Source organism: Lepidochelys olivacea, assembly GCF_965140295.1.
Source record: "Lepidochelys olivacea isolate rLepOli2 genome assembly, chromosome: 8".
NCBI lineage: Eukaryota > Metazoa > Chordata > Testudines > Cheloniidae > Lepidochelys > Lepidochelys olivacea.
Genome location: NC_140418.1, coordinates 578,539 through 588,947, shown reverse-complemented (window position 1 = coordinate 588,947; position 10,409 = coordinate 578,539).

The following is a 10,409-nucleotide window of genomic DNA, read 5'->3' as shown; positions in this document are numbered from 1 at the left end:
TACATGTCCCATTTACTTCCATTTACAATTTCACTTTTGTCTCTCCCTTCCCCTCCAAATACAGGGAAACAAATATTTGCCAAATTATATCATTTAAAAAAAATCAGCTGTTTTGGGGTTGAGCACAAATAGCCCTGAATTCTTTATTTACAGTGGAGTCTCCTTGCCCATTCCAACAGCCGAAAGGGTTTTATTTAAGCTCTCTAGAAAAAGCTGAGAAATGTAAGCCCCAAAAGTAAGTTTTCCAAGAAGATAGTGTGATGTGTGTTCGGAGCAGAGATGCCACCTCAGACTTGCAGGCAAACGCCCCCTGGAGGGTGAGAGACTTACTGCTTGGATATATTTTCAGCCAGTTTTGAAAGATTTTTGGTCACTTTTAGTATCTTCATTTAGTGACTGGTGCTGTTGCTTCTTTGGGGGACCTAACATTCTCATACTGTTCTTGTCTCGCAATCTGCTTAACATCCAGGTCACACAATGTACAACTCCCATCAGAAGGAGGCACAGCTGGTGGCAGATAAGTTCTATTTTTCCTCGGTTTGGTTAAACTAGACAAACTGCAGTGCATTGTTTCCTGTGCCTTAATGTATCTGCAGCAACACTTAATGTATCTGCATCAACCTGGGGGTTACAGTGGACGAGAAGCTGGATATGAGTCAACAGTGTGCCCTTGTTGCCAAGAAGGCCAATGGCATTTTGGGATGTATAGGTAGGCGCATTGCCAGCAGATCGAGGGACGTGATCGTTACCCTCTATTCAACATTGGTGAGGCCTCATCTGGAGTACTGTGCCCAGTTTTGGGCTCCACACTAAAAGAGGGATGTGGAAAAATTGGAAAGAATCCAGCGGAGGACAACAAAAATGATAGGGGACTGGAACACATGACTTATGAGGAGAGGCTGAGGGAACTGGGATTGTTTAGTCTGAGGAAGAGAAGAGTGAGGGGGGATTTGATAGCTGCTTTCAACTACCTGAAAGGGGGTTCCAAAGAGGATGGATCTAGACTGTTCTCAGTGGTAACTGATGACAGAACAAGGAGTAATGGTCTCAAGTCACAGTGGGGGAGGTTTAGGTTGGATATTAGGAAAAACTTTTTCACTAGGAGGGTGGTGAAACACTGGAATGCGTTACCTAGGGAGGTGGTGAAATCTCCTTCCTTAGATATTTTTAAGGTCAGGCTTGACAAAGCCCTGGCTGGGATGATTTAGTTGGGGATTGGTCCTGCTTTGAGCAGGGGGTTGGACTAGATGACCTCCTGAGGTCCCTTCCAACCCTGATATTCTATCATTTGAGACATATTTAAATCATTCTGCTAGTTGACTCTTTCATCATTAGATGCAGGGAGCAGCATTTCATTTCACGACAGTTTCTTCATCCCATTCTCCAATGTTGGGGTAATAGCTCCAAGACAGGTCAGAGCCAAAATCTCCCACTTCCACTTTCAGCTTCCTTTGGCAAACTTAGAGGGAAGGAAGAGGAACGGAGTATGGACAGGATGAAAGGTGATTGGTAATAATGGAGAGAGTAGAAACTGAAGAAGTGGACTGTCAATTTGTGACCAGGATGGGAAAGAGAACCAGGAAGCATTCAACCTGGCTATAGGTATCAAAGAGTTCTCAGATAACCCAGCGAGTCAACAACTGAGGAACCTGTCTTGAGGAAAAGAAGAGAAAACTATAGGGGACAAACCTCATGGGCATCCTTGTGATATGAAGCAAGCAGCTACTTAGAGAGGTTCTTCAAACCTCCTTAGAAAGCAAGCAATAGTAATCAGCCACTCCTTATTAAAAAGAGTGCAGAGAGATCTCAGGAAGAGGCACACAGATAATAAGCTGATGCGCTGTCCCCCTGGAGCGAAAATATGAGATGCAACTGCCAGATGGACAGGGCTATTAGGTTGTCTGGCAAGTCTTCACTGATGACACAGTAGAACCATTATGGGGAACTACAGATTTTCTAAGACTTCAGGGATCTTAAGTGGAAAGTCAAGTTATATTCTCCAGAATCCTTTTGGTCCAACAAATGAAGGTGGAAAATACTGGAGATGAACCATTAGCTGCCTGGCTGGCATGAAGCTGAAGGTTTTGGTTTTGTGGAACACTGGGCCACATTACAGTGGGAGAAGAGGCTGTATGAACAGTTAGGATGGCTAATTTAGATTAATAGATTCCCAGGCCAGAAGGTACCATTGTGATCACCTAGTCTGACCTTCTGCATAGCACAGGCCAGAGAACTACCCCAAAATAAGTCCTATAGCAGATCTTTTCGAAAAACATCCAGTCTCGCTTTAAAAATTGTCAGTGATGGAGAGTCCATCATGCCACTTGGAAAATTGTTCCTAGGGTTATATACCCTCACTGTCAATTATTTCCAATCTGAATTTGTCTAGCTTCAACTTCTAGCCACTGGATTGTGTTAGAGTTCTCTCTGCTAGACTGAAGAGCCCATTATTAAAGATTTGTTCCCCATATAATCTTAGACTGTAATCAAGTCACCCCTTAACCTTCTCTTTGTTAAGCTAAAGAGATTGAGCTCTCTTTGAATCTGTCACTATAAGGCAGGTTTTCTAATCTTTAAATTATTCATCACTATTCTCTGAACCCCTCTCCAGTTTGTCAACATCCTTCTTGAATTATGGGCACCAGAACGGGACACAGGATTCCAGCAGTGGTCATACCAGTGCCAAATCCAGAGGTAAAATAACCTCTCTGCTTATACTCAAGATTCCCCTTTCTATGCACCCCAGGATTGCATTAGCTGTTTTGGCCACGGTGTCACACCGGGAGCTCATGTTCAGCTGACTATCCATCAGGACCCCCAAATCTTTGTCAGAGTTGCTGTTCCCGGGATAGACTCTCTCATCCTGTAAGTGTGGCCTGCGTTCTTTGTTCCTCGTTGTATACATTTAGTTATACCAAAACACACATTGTTTGCTTGCACCCACTTTACCAAGTGATCCAGATTGCTCTGAATCAATGACCTGTCCTCTTCATTTATCATTCCCTCAATTTTTGTATCATCTGCAAACTTTGTCACACCTGGAAAAAACATAAAATCATGACTAATAATGTGGGAATATTTCATAATATTTTTATGAGGCCAGCTTGTGCCTCAGTTTCCCCATATGCTGTTATACAGTAGGTGGAAAAGGACTGTTTGTGCTCAGAGCAGGATAAGAGACCTGGGTGCAGGTGTCACCTGTCTGGGGATAGATCCCCATATCAATGGAGCATTGAAAAGACAATGGCAAAGCTAATTGACCAAACACTGACACCCAGCAAGCAAGGACCCAAAGGGATTTGGATCTCCCCACTTCTCAGCAGGGAGGCTGAGCAACACTCCCCATCTGAAGAACAAAAGACTGGGAAGGTGTGAGGTGGGGGATCAGAGTTGGGGGCTGGAAGGAGATAGGGCTCTCCCTGGAGGCTGACGAAGGAGGTTAGATTCAAAGACAGAGCTTAAACCAAGGGGTTCAATACAGTTTGGCTGGGCTGACCAGAATGGACTATTCTTTAACCTTAATTCCTCTGTGCTACCCTAAGGACTTCCTGTGCTGTGTTCCAGTTAATGAATAAACCCTACTGTTTTGACAATGCTGTGTGAGTGTCGCTGCAAATGCTTGGTGAGGCACATTAATCCCTGAGGAGCGTACAAGTCTCCAGTACGGTCTGTCTCAGCTGGACTTGCTGAATGGAGCTCACATTGTAAAGCAGGGGGGCTGAAGGCTCAAAGGTCCAGTCTAAGGAGGCAGTGAAGCCATGTGGCTTACCCTGGAAGAAGAGTGAGATGGCTAGGGGGTCTGGCACACTGAAGGGGGTCCTCCTAAAGACAGTTTCAAAGCACCGATCCTGTGGATCCATGACACCAGGTCATTGATAAAAAATGTTAAATAGCATACGGCCTAGAACCAATCCCTACAGGACCCCACTGGAAACACAGCTGCTTGATGACAATTCTCCATTTACAATTACATTTTGAGAGCTAGCAGTTAGCCAAGTTTTTAATCCATGCAGTGTGTGAAATATTAATTTTACATTGTTCTAGTTTTTTTAATCAAAATATTGTGTGGTACCAAGTCAAATGCTATTCGGAAGTCTAAGCATATTACGTCAACATTATTACTTTTAATCAACCGAACTGGTAATTTCATCCAAAAAAAATCCAGTTAGTATGACAGGATCTATTTTTCCATAAACTTGGCTGGCAGAAGACTAGCTAGAGCAGCTAGGTACCATTAAAACAACATAAGGGGAAGGTGCTAAGTCATCACAGGTGATATAAACTCAGTGTGTCACAAACAAATTGAAATGTGACAAAGAATGGAGAAATCTTTCAGTTGCTTATGTCTGAGTAACAAGCAAGAGGAACTGAAAACTCTCATAGATAAGAAGAAATTTGATATAATTGGCATTACTGGAACCTGATGGGACAATTCATGTCAGGAATGTTAAAAGCCCTGGTTATAACTTGCTTAGGAAGGACAAAGAGGGTAAAAGATGGGGGGGGTGGTGGTGTGTGTGTGTGTGTGTGTGTGTGTGTGAGATATGCTACATTAAAGACAACATTACACGTTTAGCATTATTGATTACTCAGGCACAGAATCTTGTGGGGTATGGAAAGAAATATGGTATTATGGGGGCCTTCAATTTGGAAAATGTATGCCAGAAGTCTCATGCTGCCAGTAATAAAACATCATTAGAGTTTCTAAAAATGGTACATGACAATTTTCTAGCACAAAAGGTATTGCACCCAGCAAAGTAACTTTTGGACATTATAATTGATAAAGATAATTAACTACCGGACAGGAAGTTGGTGCTTGTCTCGAGACCAGTGATCATAAACTGATTACATCCAGTGTCAGCAAATAGAGGACAGTCCCAACTATCTATCTATATTTGGTGCTACAAAAGCTCATTTCCCAAAGCTGAGAAAAACAATCAAAATTGATGGGCAGAAAAAACTCAGACAGAAAAATGTGAATGAAAATTGGAAGTTTTTATTAAATGGCAAAAAAAGCCACATTTGCACGATCCAGAGAGAAGAATTGTTGGCTAAAAGCCCACGCTGGTTCAGTGGTAAAATGAAGGCAGAAATTACAATACAAAAACAATATATAAATGGTAAAAGGGGACATACAGAGCAAGCAACATCAACTAGAAGTTAGGAGCTGCAGAAAATTGTTAAGGAAAGCTCAAGACATCAGGAAAAAAAAATTGTTGTGCTTAGTTCTGCCAATCACAGGAGGTTTTTAAAAAAGTCTATAAGGAAGTAAAGGAACCTCAGCAATGGTACAGACCCTTTATTAGACGGTGACATTGTTAATAATGATGCATGTTGACCTATGATCTAGTCATATCTAAGTTATGTTACAGTATATTGGCTGACAAATATTATAATGCAACTAAGGGGTAGATGTGGATTGGTTTATAATGCTTGTTAGAGTGGACATATGCCACAAAGGGAGTGGGAGACCGAAGACAGTAAAAGTGTAAGGCTTTGCTGTAGTATAAAGGTAACATTTATGTAGTGTGAGGGCTAGTGCAGCAGGCTTAATTTTCAGTTAGCTGAAGTAAGCCTGAGAGTTTGACCGAGAGGTCAAATAAGTGTATAGTCTCATACTATGGTCACAAACAAGTTAACTGCAGAAATACAGCACACAACAGAATTGCTTAAATAAATTTAAAATAGATGTTTAGGTGTTTTTGCAACTAATAACTATGGAAATAATTGTATTGATGCAAATGATTTATTAAGGACTTAGCTGACTCAAACAGCTTTCTGACTACGGACATAAGTTAAGTGTAGTCACATGGAACACCACATGTGAACAAAGGCAGGGCCCACATTTATTATGGTCAAATCTGGCCATAGATCTGTATGGGCTTAATAATTTAGAGGTACAGGAGATTGAGATATTTGCTTAAAGCCTTGGGTGCATTCTATCTGCCAACCAGCATCAACTGGATCAGGACTTGCTCACTGATGTGCTCTACTGAATGATTTTGTCTATTGTTGTTTTCTGTGAATCTTAGGAGTATGTTCATAACCCTACAAGCTCTCTTTTTAGTTGTAGCTTGATGTTGTTTGGTTATATTAACAAGTGGACTTATTTGGATGTTACGTAAAGCATTTACCTACATCTTACGTAGAACTGCTTGGGAAAATTGTGGGGTAGTAAAATAGCATACCTTTCCAATTTCATACACAGAGCAGGCTACATGTAGAAAAAGCAGAAGTGTCAATAAATATGTCTGTTCTTTATTTGGAAAGAAGCAGGAGGATTATACTAATATTAGACAAGGATATTGAAATAAGTTCCAGTCCACGAGTAATTAAGGAGGATGTTAAACAATTATCTACAAGAAAAACATTGTTAAAACACATCTGGGTAACTTGCACCCTCAAGGAGTTGGCTGAGATTTTTGGCCCACTATTCTTAATTTTCCAATAAATATTGGCATAGAGGGAAAATTCCAGAAGACAGCTACTGTTGTGCCACTATTCAAAAAGAGCAAGTAGGGTGATGCGGGTACCTATAGGACAGTTTGCCCATCAATCCCAGCTAAAATTTTTTTTTTTGGAGGGGGGGGGGGAGAGGAAGAAAGATCTGAATACCATTAGTTCTCTAGAAAAAAGGTCCTGTAATACCAAATTCCATTCTTTGATGAGATTACTTCCTTTATCAGTGAAACTTGTAACTGTGTTAATGTAATAACCTTAAACTTTTGTAAAGCTTTTAAATTAGGTCTTTGACTTAGGCAGAGTAATTACTCTTTTCTGGAATCACTCTTATTCTGCAATACAGCATCCACAGAAGGAGTTATAACAGTATAATTATTTCACTACACTCATGCCAGTCAATTTTCCCATGTAGGCACAACCTTAGTACTGTACAAAAATGATTAAAAATTAGCTCTATTGAATATCAATAAAACCCATGGTAAATGGAGTAAGAACTGGCTAATAAAAATTAAAAAACCCTCAATAACGGGGGATTTCAATTGTCCCCATATTGAGTAGGTACATGTCACCTCAGGACAGGATGCAGAGATAAAGTTTGACACCTTAAATGATTGCTTCTTGGAGCAGCTAGCCCTGGAAGCCACAAGAGGAGAGGCAATTCTTGATTTAGTCCTAAGTGGCAAACAGGATCTGGTCCAAGAGGTGACTAAAGCTGGACTGCTTGGTAACAGTGACCATAATATAATTAAATTTAATATCCCTGTGGTGGGGAAAACACCACAGCAGCCCAACACAGTAGAATTTAATTTCAGAAAGGGGAACTACACAAAAATGAGGAAGTTAGTTAAACAAATTAAAAGGTACAGTGCTAAAAGTGAAATCCCTGCAAGCTGCATGGAAACTTTTTAAAGACACCATAATAGAAGCTCAACTTAAATGTATACCCCAAATTAAAAAACATAGTAAGAGGACCAAAGAAGAGCCACCGTGGCTAAACAAAAGTTAAAGAAGCAGTCAGAGGAAAAAAAGGCATCCTTTAAAAAGTGGAAGTTAAAGTCTAGTGAGGAAAATAGAAAGGAGCATAAACTCTGGCAAATGCAGTGTAAAAATATAATTAGGAAGGCCAAAAAAGAATTTGAAGAACAGCTAACCAAAGACTAAAAAAAAAAATTGCTATTACTTTTTGAAATACCTCAAAAGCAGGAAGCCGGCTAAACAAACAGTGGGGCTACTGGACGATCGAGATGCTAAAGGAGCACTCAAGGACAATAAGGCCATTGTGGAGAAATGAAATGAATTATTTGCATCGGTCTTCCCAGCTGAGGATGTGAGGGAGATTCCCAAAACTGAGCCATTCTTTTTAGGTGACAAATCTGAGGAACTGTCCCAGATTGAGGTGTCATTAGAGGGGGGTTTGGACTAAATTGATAAACTAAACAGTAATAAGTCACCAGGACCAGCTGGTATTCACCCCAGAGTTCTGAAGGAACTCAAATGTGAAATTGCAAACTAATTGTAGTTTGTAACCTACCATTTAAATCAGCTTCTGTACCAAATGACTGGAGGATAGCTAATGTGACGCCAATTTTTAAAAAGGGCTCCAGAGTCGATCCCAGCAATTACAGGACAGTAAGCCTGACTTCAGTATCGGGCAAACTGGTTGAAACTATAGTGATCAAAATTGTCAGACAGATGAAGGAAGAGTCAACATGGTTTTTGTAAAGGGAAATCATGCCTCGGCAATCTACTAGAATTCTTTGAGGGGGTCAACAAGCATGTGGACAAGGGTGATCCAGTGGATATAGTGTACTTAGATTTTCAGAAAGCCTTTGACAAGGTCTCTCAGCAAAGGCTCTTAAGCAAAGAAAGCGGTCATGGGATAAGAGGGAAGGTCCTCTCATGGATTGTTTCCTATCTTTTAACTAGTTAACAGAGGATAGGAATAAATGTCCAGTTTTCAGACTGGAAAGGGGTAAATAGTGGTGTCCCCCATGGGTCCGTACTGGGACCAGTCCTATTCAACGTATTCATAAATGAATTGGAAAAGGGGGTAAACCATGAGGTGGCAAAATTTGCAGATGATACAAAACTACTCAAGATAGTTACATCCCAGGCAGACTGCGAAGAGCTACAAAAGGATCTCAAAACTGGGGGATTGGGCAACAAAATGGCAGATGAAATTCAATGTTGATAAAAGCAAAGTAATGCACATTGGAAAACAATCTCAACTATACCTGTAAAATGGAGTCTAAATTGGCTGCTACTACGCAAGACAGAGCTTGGAGTCATTGTGGATAGTTCTCCGAAAACATCCACTCAATGTGCAGCGGCAGTCAAAAAAGCAAACCGAATGTTGGGAATCATTAAAAAAGGGATAGATAAGACAGAAAATACCATATTGCCTCTATATAAATGCATGGTACACCCACATCTTGAATACTCTGTGCAGATGTGGTCGCCCCATCTCAAAAACGTTATTGGAATTGGAAAGCTTTAGACAAGGACAACAAAAATGATTAGGGGTATGGAATGGCTGCCATATGAGGAGCGATTAAGAAGACAGACTTTTCATCTTGAAAAAGATGACTAATGGGGGATATGATACAGGTCTATAAAACCATGACTGGTGTGGAGAAAGTAAATAAGGAAGTGTTATTTACTCCTTCTCATAACACAAGGAGGAGAGGTCACCAAATGAAACAAACAGGCAGCAGGTTTCAAACAAAAGAACTATTCTTCACACAATGCACAGTCAACCTGTGGAACTCCTTGCCAGGGGATTGTGAAAGCCAAGACTATAACAGGGTTCGAAAAAGAACTAGATAAGTTCATGAAGGATAGGTCCATCAATGGCTATTAGCCAGGACAGGCAGGGATGGTGTTGCTCAGCTCGGTTTGCCAGAAGCTGGGAATGGGCAACAGGGGATGGATCACTTGATTACCTGTTCTGTTCATTCCCTCTGGGGCACCTCGCATTGCCTCTGTCAGAAGACAGGATACTGGGCTAGAGGGACCTTTGGTCTGACCCAGTATGGCCGTTCTTATGTTCTAATAGATCTCAACAAGTAGTTGTCAATAGGAAATCGTTGACTGGTGGAGTTTCTATTGGGGTTCCACAGGGATTGGTATTAAGTCTGATGCTATTCAACATTTCATCAGTGATCTGGAAGCAAATATAAAAATCACAATTTTATAGATGACACAAAGATTGGCAGAGCAGTAAACAATGATGACAGGGTAGTGAAACAGACCCATCCAGATACCTCAGTAAGCTGGACCTATTCAAAGAAAATGCATTTTTAATACAGTCAAGTACAAGGTCATACATCTGTGAACAAAGAATACAGGCCATACCTATAAAATGGGGGACCATGCTGGAGGGTAGTCACTCTGCAAAGGACTCAGTCATAGTAACAAGCAACTAAACATGAGCTTCCACTGCACTGCTGTGGCAAGAAGGGCTAATGTGATACCTGATGTATCAACAGGGGAGTAGTAGTTGTGAGATCTTGCCTCCATGTATGGCTTTGGTACCCATACTGGAATACTGTGCCAATTCTGGTGCCCATCTCTGCAAAAAGGATGTTGAAAAAAAATGTAGAGGATGCACAAGAGAACTACGAACATCATTTCAGGGCTGGAAAAATGCCTGAGCTCTTTGCCTCTCACTGTAAATTTGTTTAGTTTACCAAAAAGACTGAGAGGTGACAATTCTAGTCTAAAAAGTACCTTCGAAGGGAGAAAATACATGATTCTAAAAGACTCTCTAATTTGACAGAGATGGGCATAAAAAGGACCAGTAGCTGGAAACTGCAGCCAAATTCAGATTAGACAAATTTTAACAGTGAGGTTGATTAACGATTAGAACTACCAACAACAGTTGTAGATTTGCCCTCTCTTCAGGTCTTCAAATTAAGATTGGATGCCTTTCTGGAAGTTATACTTTA